Raw genomic sequence first — 15378 nt, 5'->3', positions numbered from 1 at the left:
GGGATTTTTCGTTTTTCCGTGTTCGTTTTTCACTCCCCTCCTTCCCAGAGCCATAACTTTTTTATTTTTCCGTCAATTTGGCCATGTGAGGGCTTATTTTTTGCGGGACGAGTTGTACTTTTGAACGACATCATTGGTTTTAGCATGTCGTGTACTAGAAAACGGGAAAAAAATTCCAAGTGCGGTGAAATTGCAAAAAAAGTGCAATCCCACACTGTTTTTTGTTTGGCTTTTTTGCTAGGTTCACTAAATGCTAAAACTGAGCTGCCATTATGATTCTCCAGGTCAGTACGAATTCATAGACACCAAACATGACTAGGTTGTTTTTTACCTAAGTGGTGAAAAAAAATTCCAAACTTTGCTAAAAAAAAAAAAAAATTGCGCCATTTTCCGATACCCGTAGCGTCTCCATTTTTCGTGATCTGGGGTCGGTTGAGGGCTTATTTTTTGCGTGCCGAGATGACGTTTTTAATGATAGCATTTTGGTGCAGATATGTTCTTTTGATCGCCCGTTATTGCATTTTAATGCAATGTTGCGGCGACCAAAAAAACGTAATTCTGGCATTTCAAATTTTTTTCCCGCTACGCTGTTTAGCGATCAGGTTAATGCTTTTTTTTAATTGATAGATCGGGCGATTCTGAGTGCGGCGATACCAAATATGTGTAGATTTGATTTTTTTTTTATGGATTTATTTTGATTGGGGTGAAAGGGGGGTGATTTAAACTTTTATATTTTTTTTATTTTTTTAACATTTTTTTCAACTTTTTTTTTTTTTCACTTTTGCCATGCTTCAATAGCCTCCATGGGAGGCTAGAAGCAGGCACAACGCGATCGGCTCTGCTACATAGCAGCGATCTGCTGATTGCTGCTATGTAGCAGAAATGCAGGTGTGCTGTGAGCGCCGACCACAGGGTGGCGCTCACAGCCACCGGCGATCAGTAACCATAGAGGTCTCAAGGACCTCTATGGTTACAATGGAGACGCATCGCCGACCCCGATCATGTGACGGGGGTCGGCGATGACGTCATTTCCGGCCGCCCGGCCGGATGCGGTAGTTAAATGCCGCTGTCTGCGTTTGACAGCGGCATTTAACTAGTTAATAGGTGCGGGCAGATCGCGATTCTGCCCGCGCCTATTACGGGCACATGTCAGCTGTTTAAAATAGCTGACATGTCCCGGCTTTGATGCGGGCTCACCGCGGAGACCTGCATCAAAGCAGGGGATCTGACCTCGGACGTACTATCCCGTCCGAGGTCAGATAGGGGTTAAATTAATTTTCATTCCGCTTAAAGGGGGGACTAATACTATTTTAAAAAAAAGGCAAACTGCAAAAATTTGGGGTCTCTGCCGTCTTAAAAAATGGGCACATTGAATGTTACAACACTAAATAATAAAAATAAAAACTATAAAATCTTTGCTTTTTCATATTTTTATTTCTCCCAGATACAAGAATGATAAAATTCTGGGATGTAAAGTCCAATTCATTTATAATTAATGACGAGTTCTTCGATGTCCAGTCCACGATTCTCGGGGTTCGGTTCTTCTCTTTGTGTCGCTGCAGGTCTCGTTATAAGTCGTCATCTCCCCGGACGTCTCGTGAATCTCCTGGACCCACAGAACATTCACATGCGGGCGGAGAGTTGGGACATCAGGTGTAGAAGTCTCATCATCATTACATCCACCATTAATAGGGGACATATGCCATCTATCTAAAAATGGCACCTGCAACTCCCCCCGAAAGGGATAATTTTTAGAACATTTATACAACTTAGGTAGCCTAAAAAGTCCCATATAGCATTGTGTTATTAAATATGCTGTTGGCTACCTCTGGTTAGCATCCAGATAGGTTGAAGTCATTTGAACAATAAAAAGGATTTGTTTGCATTATAGAGCTCAAAGCATGTTCAACTGGCTGCAAGGTGAACTCACAGTGTTCTACTCATATTTTTACAGGCAATTAGAAGCTTTGTAATTATGCAATTCATGTAAATGTATTCACAGAAAATCTCAATTACTGGGAAAGTTTGACGAAGCCGGCAAATTCATATTTTAAAAGATCTGCTCTTCTTTATATTAAACACTATATACTATACATTTAGGTTCAGAAATATTTGAACGCTGACACAAATTTTTGAATTTTTGCTGTTTGTCAAAACATATTCAAGACACAGTTATATAATAAACATGCCCTTAAGGTGCAGACTCTTAGCTTTAATTTGTGTGGATTAACATCCTAACTGGAGTAAGGGTTTAGGAATTACGGCTCTTTAATATGTAGCTGCCTCTCTAAAGGCACCAAAAGTAACTGGACAATTATGTCAAAAGTCCTTTAATGGACTGCATGAGCGTTTCCCTTAATCCATCATCAATTAAGCAGATAAATGGTCTAGAGTTGATTCCAGGTGTGGCATTTGAAGTCAGAGGATCTCCCAATTGAAGAGAAGCAGACCATCATTAGGCTGAAAAAAAAAAACAGAAGAAATCCATCAGAGAGATAGAAGAAATGTTAGAAGTTGCCAAATCAACAGTTTGAAACGTTCTGCAAAAAAAAGAGCACTGATGAGCTTGGGAACTGAAAAAGGCCTGGACATCCACGGAAGACAAGAGTGGTGGATGATTGCAGAATCCTTCCTTAGGTTACATAGTAACATAGTTATTACAGTTGAAGGAAGACTATAAGTCCATCTAGATCAACCCATAGCCTAACCTAACATGCCCTAACATGTTGATCCAGAGGAAGGCAAAAAACCCCATGTGGCAAAGAGTAAGCTCCACTTTGGGGGAAAAAATTCCTTCCCGACTCCACATACGGCAATCAGACTAGTTCCCTGGATCAACGCCCTATCAAGGAATCTAGTGTATATACCCTGCAACATTATACTTTTCAAGAAAGGTATCCAGTCCCCTCTTAAATTTAAGTAATGAATCACTCATTACAACATCATACGGCAGAGAGTTCCATAGTCTCACTGCTCTTACAGTAAAGAATCCGCGTCTGTTATTATGCTTAAACCTTCTTTCCTCCAGACGCAGAGGATGCCCCCTTGTCCCTGTCTCAGGTCTATGATTAAAAAGATCATCAGAAAGGTCTTTGTACTGTCCCCTCATATATTTATACATTAAAATGAGATCACCCCTTAGTCTTCGTTTTTCCAAACTAAATAGCCCCAAGTGTAATAACCTATCTTGGTATTGCAGACCCCCCAGTCCTCTAATAACCTTGGTCGCTCTTCTCTGCACCCGCTCCAGTTCAGCTCTGTCTTTCTTATACACCGGAGACCAGAACTGTGCACAGTATTCTAAGTGTGGTCGGACTAGTGACTTGTATAGAGGTAAAATTATGTTCTCCTCATGAGCATCTATGCCTCTTTTAATGCATCTCATTATTTTATTTGCCTTTGTAGCAGCTGCCTGACACTGGCCACTGAATATGAGTTTGTCATCCACCCATACTCCCAGGTCTTTTTCATTGACGGTTTTGCCCAGAGTTTTAGAATTAAGCACATAATTATACATCTTATTACTTCTACCCAAGTGCATGACCTTACATTTATCCCCATTAAAGCTCATTTGCCATTTATCAGCCCAAGCTTCTAGTTTACATAAATCATCCTGTAATATAAAATTGTCCTCCCTTGTACTGATTACCCTGCAGAGTTTAGTGTCATCTGCAAATACTGAAATTCTACTCTGAATGCCCCTACAAAATCATTAATAAATATGTTAAAAAGAAGAGGGCCCAATACTGACCCCTGTGGTACCCCACTGTAAACCGCGACCCAGTCCGAGTGTGCTCTATTAATAACCACCCTTTGTTTCCTATCCCTGAGCCAGCTCTCAACCCACTTACACATATTTTCCCCTATCCCCATTATTCTCATTTTATGTATCAACCTTTTGTGTGGCACCGTATCAAAAGCTTTTGAAAAGTCCATATACACTACATCCACTGGGTTCCCTTGGTCCAGTCCGGAACTTACCTCTTCATAGAAGCTGATCAGATTAGTCTGACATGAACGGTCCCTAGTAAACCCGTGCTGATACTGGTTCATGAGGTTATTCCTCTTCAGATACTCCAGTATAGCATCCCTTAGAATGCCCTCCAGGATTTTACTCACAGTAGAGGTTAAGTTTACTGGCCTATAATTACCGAGTTCAGTTTTTGTCCCCTTTTTGAATATTGGCACCACATTTATACGCCAGTCCTGTGGTACAGACCCTGTTATTATGGAGTCTTTAAAGATTAAAAATAATGGTCTATCAATGACTGTACTTAATTCCTGCAGTACTCGAGGGTGTATCCCATCCGGGCCCGGAGATTTGTCAATTTTAGTGATTTTTAGACGCCGCCGCACTTCCTGCTGGGTTAAGCAGGTGACATTTAATGGGGGATTTTTGTTATCACTGATCATTTTGTCGGCCATGGGAATTTCCTTTGTAAGTACTTATGAAAAAAAGTCATTTAGCATATTGGCTTTTTCCTCATCCTCATCCACCATTTCACCCAGACTATTCTTAAGGGGCCAACACTATCATTTTTTAGTTTCTTACTATTTATGTAGTTAAAGAATATTTTGGGATTATTTTTACTCTCTCTGGCAATGAGTCTCTCTGTCTCAATCTTTGCTGCCTTGATTTTCTTTTTACAGAATTTATTTAATTTTTTGTATTTATTTAATGCCTCATCACTACCTACTTCCTTTAATTCTCTAAATGCTTTCTTTTTATCACTTATTGCGCCCCTTACAGCTCTATTTAGCCATATTGGTTTCCTCCTATTTCTAGTATGTTTATTGCCATACGGTATATACTGTGCACAGGTCCTATCCAGGATGCTAATAAACGTCTCCCATTTTCTTTGTGTATTTTTGTGTCTCAGGATATCATCCCAGTTAATTGCACCAAGATCATCTCTCATCCGTTGGAAATTTGCCCTCCTGAAGTTTAGTGTCCATGTAACCCCTCTACTACACATCTTATTAAAGGATACATGAAAACTTATTATTTTGTGATCACTATTCCCCAAGTGACCTCCAACCCTTATATTTGATATGCGGTCTGGCCTGTTGGTTAATATTAGGTCTAGCAGTGCCCCCCTTCTTGTTGGGTCCTGAACCAGTTGTAAAAGGTAATTGTCTCTCATAGTTGTCAAAAACCGATTACCTTTGCTGGAACTGCAGGTTTCTGTTCCCCAATCTATTTCAGGGTAGTTGAAGTCTCCCATAATAATGACTTCTCCTTGAGTCGCAGCTTCATCTATTTGCTTTACGAGGATATTCTCCATTGCTTCCATTATTTTTGGAGATTTATAACAAACTCCTATCAGTAATTTATTATTTTTCCCCCCTCCCCTTATCTCCACCCACAGGGATTCTACAGTTTCATTAAATTCACCTATATTATCACGCCGGATGGGTTTTAAGGACGATTTTACATATAGACACACCCTTCCACCTCGCTTATCTGTACGGTCATTTCTGAACAGACTATAGCCCTGCAAGTTAACAGCCCAGTCATGGCTCTCAGAAAAACAATACACAACATCCACCCAAGTGAAGATCACTCTCCAGGAAGTTTGTGTCTCGGTATCTAATGCTACTATAAAGAGGAAACTTATTGGGAGCAAATACAGAGTGTTCAAGACAAGGTGCAAACCATCAATCAGCCTTCAAAATAGAAAGACCAGATTACATTTTTCCCCCAAAAAATCTAAAGAAGCCACTTAGTTCTGGAAAATCAAAAGCAAAACTTTAATCAGCCTGTATCATAATGAAGGGAAGAAGAAAGTATGGGGAAAGCTTGGATCTGTTAGGCTCCCCAGGTGAGATGGATCCTCTAAGCCAGGGCCGCCATCAGGATATTACTGCCCTTACTGGCGTATGGGGCCCGGTGAGCAGTGGGGGGCCTGGGTTGGGCCCCTCTCTGTTCACCGGGCCTCAGCGGCAGGATTAGACCAGATCAGTAACTGAACATACGTCCTCGGATCCACATTCAGTTCTAATCTATTACAGTGCAGGAACCCAACAGATAACAGCTGTTCAAATTTCGTTTTTTCAAGTTTGCATGTTTTGGCGCTGCAGTGTGCTGCCCTATTTATTTAACTATATACGAGTTGGCGACTCTGGGTTCAGCACCTGTTCACACTCAGTCTATGTTTGGATGTGCAGGTCAGGTTTTTGAAATGTATTCTCTAGCCTTCTGATCGTGCACTCCCCGCCTCCTAGCTTCAGGTGTTTTAATTATAGTAGGTCCAATACCCCTCCACATAGAGAGAGAATTTGAGTCCAAGAAGAGGTTTCACATGTACCCGTTCAGATGGAGACGTTTATTCTCAGTGAGGTAGGTCAAGCGTAGGACCTCGTATAAGAGAGATGCCTTAACGTGGCTACGAGGTACACATAAAATTGGCCATTTTTGTGCGCTAAAAGCTCTCATTTTTCATATTTCTAGTGCAGTAATGCAGTTCAAATTTCGTTTTTTCAAGTTTGCATGTTTTGGCGCTGCAGTGTGCTGCCCTATTTATTTAGTTATATAAGGAAGGGGCCTAGGATGGAGGGCATTATATAAGGAAGGGGCCTAGGATGGAGGACATTATACAAGGAAGGGGCCTAGGATTCAGGACGTTATATAAGGAAGGGGCCTAGGATGGAGGGCATTATATAAGGAAGGGGCCTAGGATGGAGGGCATTATATAAGGAAGGGGCCTAGGATGGTGGACATTATACAAGGAAGGGGCCTAGGATTCAGGACGTTATATAAGGAAGGGGCCTAGGATGGAGGGCATTATATAAGGAAGGGGCCTAGGATGGAGGACATTATACAAGGAAGGTGCCTAGGATGGAGGACATTATAAAAGGAAGGGGCCTAGGATGGAGGGCATTATACAAGGAAGGGGCCTAGGATGGAGGACATTATACAAGGAAGGGGCCTAGGATGGAGGGCATTATACAAGGAAGGGGCCTAGGATGGAGGACATTATACAAGGAAGGGGCCTAGGATGGTGGACATTATAGAAGAAAGGGGTCTAGGATGGGTGACAAAATACCAGGAAGTGGTCCAGGATGGAAGTCATTATACGAGAATGGGGGCGTCATTAAACTAAGAAGAACCCCAGGATGAAGAACATTATATTATGCAGGGGCCCAGGATGGAAGTCTTTGTACCAAGAAGGGGCCCATGATGGGGGACATTATTATAGAAAGTTGGCCTGGGTTTGGTAATTATTACTTTAAGGGGCCAGAATGGGGGATATTATTACAGAAAGGGGCCGGGACGGGGGACATTATTGCAAGAAGGGGCCCAGCATGGGGACATTATTACAGGAAAGCGCCAGGATGATGACATTATTACATTGGGGGTGAACACACATGTCTTTCTAGGGTCCAGAACTCTACAAGGTCCCTTACACCTGAGCAACATGCAAGCGGGAGCCCAGGTCCAAATGTTCCACAGGAGCCCATCGGACTCTAGTTATGCCACGGCTCAGGGATATTGCAAGAATTCTATATAAAATGTGAGAAAGTGCGCACTGAGTCTAAAAGGGAATGGAGGGAGAGGAAGTCTGTCAACTCTGTCTTGAGCATCATAGACTTGAAAACCCTCTTTTAATGGTAAGTAATAGTGGCCCTTCAGTATTGGTAAGCACAGCACACACGTGCAGGTATCATTATTTACCCCTAGATGGCGGTATTGTCTCAGTAATTCTCGGTGTCAGTCCAGGATTTCTCCAGATGTTTTCTTTTTCCACCGTCTGCTGCTCAGAATTCAGGAGACAGCCTCCAAAAGTGATCGTCAGGGCCCCAAATAAACATCGCACCCATAAAGGTGAAACAAGCAATATTTGAAGTAGGAGGCCCTGAAAAAAAAAAATTCAATAAATGGCGAGAGACGTTATTTAGGACAAGTGATGGCGGAGTTCTCCTGTCCTGACCTATAAATGTCAGTGCCCATATACATATACCGACACAGGAATAGCACCAATACACATTGGTTACGGAAAGTATTCAGACCCCTTTAAATTTTTCACTCTTTGCTTCATTGCAGCCATTTTGTAAATTCAAAAAAGTTCATTTTTTGCTCATTAATGTACACTCTGCACCCCATCTTGACTGGAAAAAACAGAAATGTAGTAATTTTTGCTAATTTATTAAAAAAGAAAATCTAAAATATCACAAGGTCATAAGTCTTCAGCCCCTTTGCTCAGACACTCATATTTAAGTCCCATGCTGTCCATTTCCTTGTGATCCTCCTTGAGATGGTTCTGTTCCTTCATTGGAGGCCAGCTGTGTTTAATTAAACTGATAGGACTTGATTTGGAAAGGCGCACACCTGTCTATATAAGACCTCACAGCTCACAGTGCATGTCAGACCAAATGAGAATCATGAGGTCAAAGGAACTGGCCAAGGAGCTCAGAGACAGAATTGTAACAAGGCACAGATCTGGCCAAGGTTACAACAGAATTTCTGCAGGACCCAAGGTTCCTAAGAGCACAATGGCCTCCATAATCCTTAAATGGAAGAAGTTTGGGACCACCAGAAGTCTTCCTAGACCTGGCCGTCCAGCCAAACTGAGCAATCGTGGGAGAAGAGCCTTGGTGAGAGGTAAAGAAGAACCCCAAGATCACTGTGGCTGAGCTCCAGAGATACAGTAGGGAGATGGGAGAAAGTTCCACAAAGTCAACTATCACTGCAGCCTCCACCAGTCAGGCCTTTATGGCAGAGTGGCCCGATGGAAGCCTCTCCTCAGTGGAAGACATATGAAAGCCGCATAGAGTTTGCTAAATAACACATAAAGGACTCCCAGACAATGAGAAATAAGATTCTCTGGTCTGATGAGATGAAGATAGACCTTTTCGGTGATAATTCTAATGTGTGGAGAAAACCAGGCGCTGCTCATCTCCTGCCCAATACAATCCCAACAGTAAAACATGGTGGTGGCAGCATCATGCTATGGGGGTGTTTTTTAGCTGCATGGACAGGATGACTTGTTGCCATTGAAGGAAACAAGAATGCGGCCAAGTACAGAGATATCCTGGATGAAAACCTCTTCCAGAGTGCTCTGGACCTCAGACTTGACCGAAGGTTCAACTTTCAACAAGACAATGACCCTAAGCACACAGCTAAAGTAACAAAGGTGCGGCTTCAGAACAACTCTGTGACCATTCTTGACCGGCCCAGCCAGAGTCCTGACCTAAATCCAAATGAGCATCTCTGGAGAGACCTGAAAATGGCGTCCACCAACGTTCACCATCCAACCTGACGGAACTGGAGAGGATCTGCAAGGAAGAATGGCCGAGGATCCCCAAATCCTGGGGTGAAAAACTTGTTGCATCATTCCCAAGAAGACTCATGGCTGTACGAGCTCAAAAGGGGCTTCTACTCAATACTGAGCAAAGGGTCTGAAGACTTATGACCATGGGATATTTCAGTTTTTCGTTTTTACCAAATTTGCAAAAATGTCTACATTTCTGTGTTTTTTTCAGTTAAGATGGGGTGCAGAGTGCACATTAGTGAGGAAAAATGAACTTTTTATAATTTACCAAAAGGTTGCAATGAAACAAAGAGTGAAAAATGTAAAGGGGTCTGAATACTTTCTGTACCCACTGTATACTGACACAGGAATAGTCTCTTACAGTACCCGTAAGCATATAGCAGCACAGTGATTGAAGAACAGTGCAACACAGCACTTATATGAATACGGCAATACAATGCACCAAGAATAATGCCATACAGGGCCTATATGTATATGGCCACACAGTGCACAAAGATTAGTGATATACTGCAAACATCATGCACAGGGCCACACAAGCCCAATGAATAGTGTGTTACAGTACCTAAATGTATATGCCAATACCATGTCTGCCCCTTGGAATAGTACCATACCCCTCCCACATAATTAGTACCCACTATACAAGGCCAAATTGTTTTCCAGTCGTGATTCTCAGATTTGGTGAATGTCGATGACACTATTGACCACATGTAGATGACTGTAAAGGATATATAACAGCGCCCCCTGGAGACTGCGTCTCCCTTGCAGCGCCTGTGCATATGTTTATATACTTGTGCCATAGTGTCTACACTGAGCTCATAGTAATACTGCCACACACTGCCCACATGGAGATAGGACCACGCTATCCCCAGGAATAATGCTGTACAGTGCGCTCATGAAAGCTGCAATACTCCACTGCCAGCTTGGAGCAGACCCTGAACCAGCAGGGAATTCTGGGAGATTTCCTCTCTGAAGTTTGTAAAATAAATCGGAATATAATACAGCAGGGGAACAACATCATATTATGGAGTCACAATGGAAAGTTCTCACCCATGGCCCCCAAGTGTTAAGGACAAGAAAGAGGGACACCTTTTTTTACAGCTACATTACACACCTTATCCTGCACACTCCTTTGTGTGCACCCACCCAAAAACGTACCCTTAATGAAGCCTCTGAGTGGTCCTGTACAGTATAATACCCCTTTTTGCGCTATGAGACCCTAAAGATGCCACTTCTGCACACAGTGCGATGCCCCCAAAGTGCCCACACAATAACATCCGTACTGGAGTATAATGCCCTCACAGATACAGCTTCAAGCGGGAAATAATAAATGTTCTTTTCTTTGGGGTTTTTTACTTTTCTGGAGCGATATTACTTTTTAAAGGGTCATTATTACTTCTAAAGAAATCAATCAGGGGGATTTATTACTTGTCAATGAGACACTTAGGGTTGTGCCACTGTGCTCCCTCCAGAGCTGAAAGCCGAGGTAGCAGTGTCTCTGCAGCATCGTAGGAGCACAGAAGAGCTGAAGCAGAGCAGCGCTTACAAGCTGTATTGTGAAAGAGCTTGTAAGCGCTGCTTCCCTTTCCACCAATAATGGAATGCAGAGGTGGCCAGTTACCTAAACAACCAGCAATAAATAATAAAATTAATAATCCTCCCATTTTTGGTAAGTTGATAAGTTGCCTGTTTTTACAACCATTTTGGAATTTCAACTATTTATCATCATGAGACAACCCCTTTAAGAGGAATTATTAATTAAGGAGCACTTGGGGTGTTATTTTTTTTAAGAGACATTTGAGGTATTATTATTTGCTAAACGGACACCCAGGTCACTTTACATTTTAAGGCGTACACAGGGGGTATTATTATTTTCTAGGGGGTATTAGTTGTTGTTAACCACTATGGATCATTGGACTGTAAAACTGGTATCTACCACTATATGGTCACTGTATGGCGGTAGTATTGGTCTAGGTTTATAGCATTTTTTTTTTTATATAGAATTGATAAGGGCTGAGGTGCCAGTGATACTCCTGCTCACCTACCTCAACCATCACTTTCCAAGTCCTGGCTGGTAACGAGGTTTCGTCTGTTACACTAATGTATACGTGACGTACAGTTGTGCTCAAAAGTTTACATACCCCGGCAGAATTTTTGCTTTCTTGGCCTTTTTTCAGAGAATATGAATGATAACACCAAAATCTTTTCTCCACTCATGGATAGTGGTTGGGTGAAGCCATTTATTGTTAGACTACTGTCTTTTCTCTTTTTAAATCAAAATGACAACCGAAAATATCCAAATGACCCTGATCAAAAGTTCACATACCCAATTTCTTAATACCGTGTATTGCCCCCTCTAACATCAATGACAGCTTGAAGTCTTTTGTGGTAGTTGCATATGAGGTTCTTTATTTTCTCAGGTGCTAAAGCTGCCCACTCTTCTTGGCAAAAAGCCTCCAGATCCTGTAAATTCCTGGCCTGCATGAACTGCGCTTGAGATCCCCCCAGAGTGGCTCAATGATACTGAGGTCAGGAGACTGAGATGGCCGCACCAGAACCTTTACTTTGTTCTGCTGTAGCCAATGACAGGTTGACTTGGCCTTGTGTTTTGGATTATTGTCATGTTGGAACGTCCAAGTACGACCCATATGCAGCTTCTGGGCTGATGAGTGCAAATTTGCCTTCAGTATTTGCTGAGAACGTGCTGCATTCATCTTTCCTTCAATTTTGACCATGTTTCCTGTGCCTTTGTAGCTCACACATCCCCAAAGCATCAGCGATCTACCTCCATGTTTTACAGTAGGAATGGTGTTCCTTTCATCATAGGCCTTGTTGACCTCACTCTCCAAATGTAACATTTATGGTTGTGACCAAAAAGTTCAATTTTGGTCTCATCACTCCAAATTGCCTTGTTCCAGAAGTTTTGAGGCTTGTCTCTGTGCTGCTCTGCATATTGTAGGCGAGATACTTTGTGGCATTTGTGCAGTAATGGCTTTCTTCTGGCGAATCGACCATGCAGCCCATTTTTCTTCAAGTGCCTCCTTATTGTGCATCTTGAAGCAGCCACACTGATACTTATCAGAGAGTCCTGTATTTCAGCTGATGTAATTTGTGGGTTTTTCTTTGCATCCTGAACAATTTTCCTGGCAGTTGTGGACGACATTTTTGTTGGTCTACCTGACTGTGGTTTTGTTTTTACAGAGCCCCTGATTTTCTATTTGTTAATCACAGTGTGAACACTGCTGACTGGCATTATCAATTCCTTGGATATCTTTTTGTATCCCTTTCTTGTTTTATACAGTTCAACTACCTTTTCCCGTAGATCTGTTGACAATTCTTTTGCTTTCCCCATGACTCACAATCCAGAAACGTCAGTGGCTGGATGAAAGATGCAAGAGTCTGTCTGGATCTCAGAAACTCTCTCAGCTTTTATGCACACACTGATTACAAGCAAACAGGTCACAGGTGAGGATGTTACCTTTAGTAGCCAGTCACACCCATTTGTGTCAACTTCTGTGCATGTTATCAGGCCAAAATCAACAGGATATGTGAACTTTAGATCGGGGTCATTTGGATGTTTTGGGTTGTCATTATGATTTAAAAAGAGAAAACACAGTAGTTTGACAATAAATGGCTTCACCCAACCACTAAGGCTACTTTCACATTTACGTCTTTTGAAATCTGTTGCAATGCGTCGTTGTTGGAAAAAAACGCATCCTGCAAAGTTGCCCGCAGGATGCGTTTTTTGCACATAGACTTGTATTACCGACGCATTGCGACGTATGGACACACGCTCTATACGTCGTGCACTGGATGCGTCGGTATTTGGCGGACCGTCATAGCGAAAAAACGTTTCAAGGGAACGTTTTTCGTACGTCGTGTCCTGCATTTTAAACTGCGCATGCGCGGCCGGAACTCCACCCCCTCCTCCCTGGGAGTTTACTATGGGCAGCGGACGCGTTGAAACACTGCGTCCGCTGCCCACGTTGTGCAGAAAATCACCACTGTCCGTCGGTACGTTGCGCCGACGCTTTGTGACGGCCCCGTACTTACGGAAATGTGAAAGAAGCCTAACCATGAGTGGAGAAAATGTTTTAGTGTTATCATTGATATTCTCTGAAAAAAGGCCAAGAAAGCAAAAATTCTGCCGGGGTATGTAAACTTTTGAGCACAACTGTATATGAAACGCACAGAAATACAGAACACACTTTAACCCCTTCACGACATGCCCCGTACTAGTACGGCGCATGTCGTGTCTCCCCATTTGATGTGGGCTCCGGCGGTGAGCCCACATCAAAGTCGCGACATGTCAGCTGTCTTGAATCGCGATTCACCCGCTGCTATTAACCTGTTAAATGCCGCTGACAGTGCCATTTAACTACCGCTTCCGGCCGCGCGGCCGGAAATGAGCGCATTGCTGACCCCTGTCACATGATCGGGGGTCGGCGATGCGTCAGGATTGTAACCATAGAGGTCCTTGAGAACTCTATGGTTACTGATGCCAGTTTGCTGTGAGCGCCACCCTGTGGTCTGCGCTCATAGCAAGCCTGTAATGAAGCTACATAGGAGCGATCTGATGATCGCTGCTATGTAGCTGAGCCGATCGAGTGGTGCCAGCTTCTAGCCTCCCATGGAGGCTATTGAAGCATGACAAAAGTAAAAAAAAAAATGTTTTAAAAAATATGAAAAAAATAAACAAAATATAAAAGTTTAAATCACCCCCCTTTCGCCCCATCCAAAATAAAACAATAAAAAAAATCAAACCTACACATATTTGGCATCGCCGCATTCAGAATCGCCCGATCTATCAATAAAAAAAGCATTAACCTGATCTCTAAATGGCGTAGCAAGAAAAAAATTCGAAATGCCAGAATTACGTTTTTTTGGTCACCACGACATTGCATTAAAATGCAATAATGGGCGATCAAAAGATCGTATCTGCACAAAAGTGGTATCATTAAAAACATCAGCTCTGCACACAAAAAATAAGGACTCATGCGACCCCAGATCACGAAAAATGGAGACGCTGCAGGTATCAGAAAATGGCGCAATTTTTTTAAATTTTTTTTTAGCAAAGTTTTTAATTTTTTTGCACCACTTAGATAAAAAATAACCTAGACATGTTAGGTGTCTATGAACTCGTAATGACCTGGAGAATCATAATGTCAGGTCAGCTTTAGCATTTAGTGAAGCTAGCAAAACAGACAAACAAAAAACGAGTGTGATATTGCACTTTTTTTGCATTTTCACCACACTTGGAATTTTTTTCCCGTTTTCCAGTACAAGATATGCTAAAACCAATGATGTCGTTCAAAAGTACAACTTGTTCCGCAAAAAATAAGATCTCACATGGCCAAATTGACGGAAAAATAAAAAAGTTATGGCTCTGGGAAGGAGGGGAGCGAAAAACGAACATGGAAAAACGGAAAAGGGCCGCGGCGTGACGGAGTTAACAATGAGTCGGCCCCGACCTTTAAGGCGTTACAGTCTTCTCACAATCGTGTATGTATAATGTTCTTCTATCTTCTAATTAAAGCATTTTTTGATACAGTTTTCATCTTTCAGACATTTTTCACCATTGCGTGAGTGATTATAATTTTGGATAATTAGGATAGAATCTCTCAGACGCTGAGTAAGACAAGAGGAGTCAGCGCGGAGATCGTCACATGCAAAGCAGAACGATTCACCCTGACTCAGCCCGGAACAAGGATCCCACAGTCGGCACCGCCGCCATCACTTCCCACTTCTTGTAAACGGCCTGGTGGTGAAGAAACAGCCGCGCACTGCCGGCTACCTGACAGCCGGAAATGGGAGAGGCCGCACACCTCAACACATACACTGCGCTAATTCTCTCCCCCGGGAGATGGACTCAAGTGCTGACAGGCAGGACACAAACATAGTGTGAGAACCTGAGACCAGGATTATGCAACCACAGTGCTATAATTAATCACTGTTATAGCTCACATGACTGCCTTCACACGTTACATCCAGACATGTACACAACATGTAAAAACATTACATATTCTGTATTATACTCCAGAGCTGCACTCACTATTCAGCTGGTGCAGTCACTGTGTGCATACATTACATTACTGATCCTGAGTTACAT

At 42.5% G+C, this 15378-nt stretch overlaps 1 long non-coding RNA gene across 1 annotated transcript; it reads right to left on the bottom strand.

Annotated features, from left to right (window-relative positions):
- Positions 1-1423: 1423 nt before the first annotated feature.
- LOC138671903 (uncharacterized) lies at positions 1424-15062 on the bottom strand. Its single transcript, XR_011319476.1, has 3 exons — positions 14957-15062; positions 7676-7856; positions 1424-2460 (listed from the first exon to the last, which is right to left on the bottom strand). It is a non-coding gene; the product is annotated as an uncharacterized lncRNA (long non-coding RNA).
- Between the last annotated feature and the right edge of the window lie 316 nt (positions 15063-15378).

The sequence above is a fragment of the Ranitomeya imitator genome, chromosome 3, assembly GCF_032444005.1.
Source record: "Ranitomeya imitator isolate aRanImi1 chromosome 3, aRanImi1.pri, whole genome shotgun sequence".
NCBI lineage: Eukaryota > Metazoa > Chordata > Amphibia > Anura > Dendrobatidae > Ranitomeya > Ranitomeya imitator.
The sequence above is the reverse complement of the archived record's forward strand: the minus strand, read 5'-3'. Positions and strand labels throughout refer to the sequence as shown.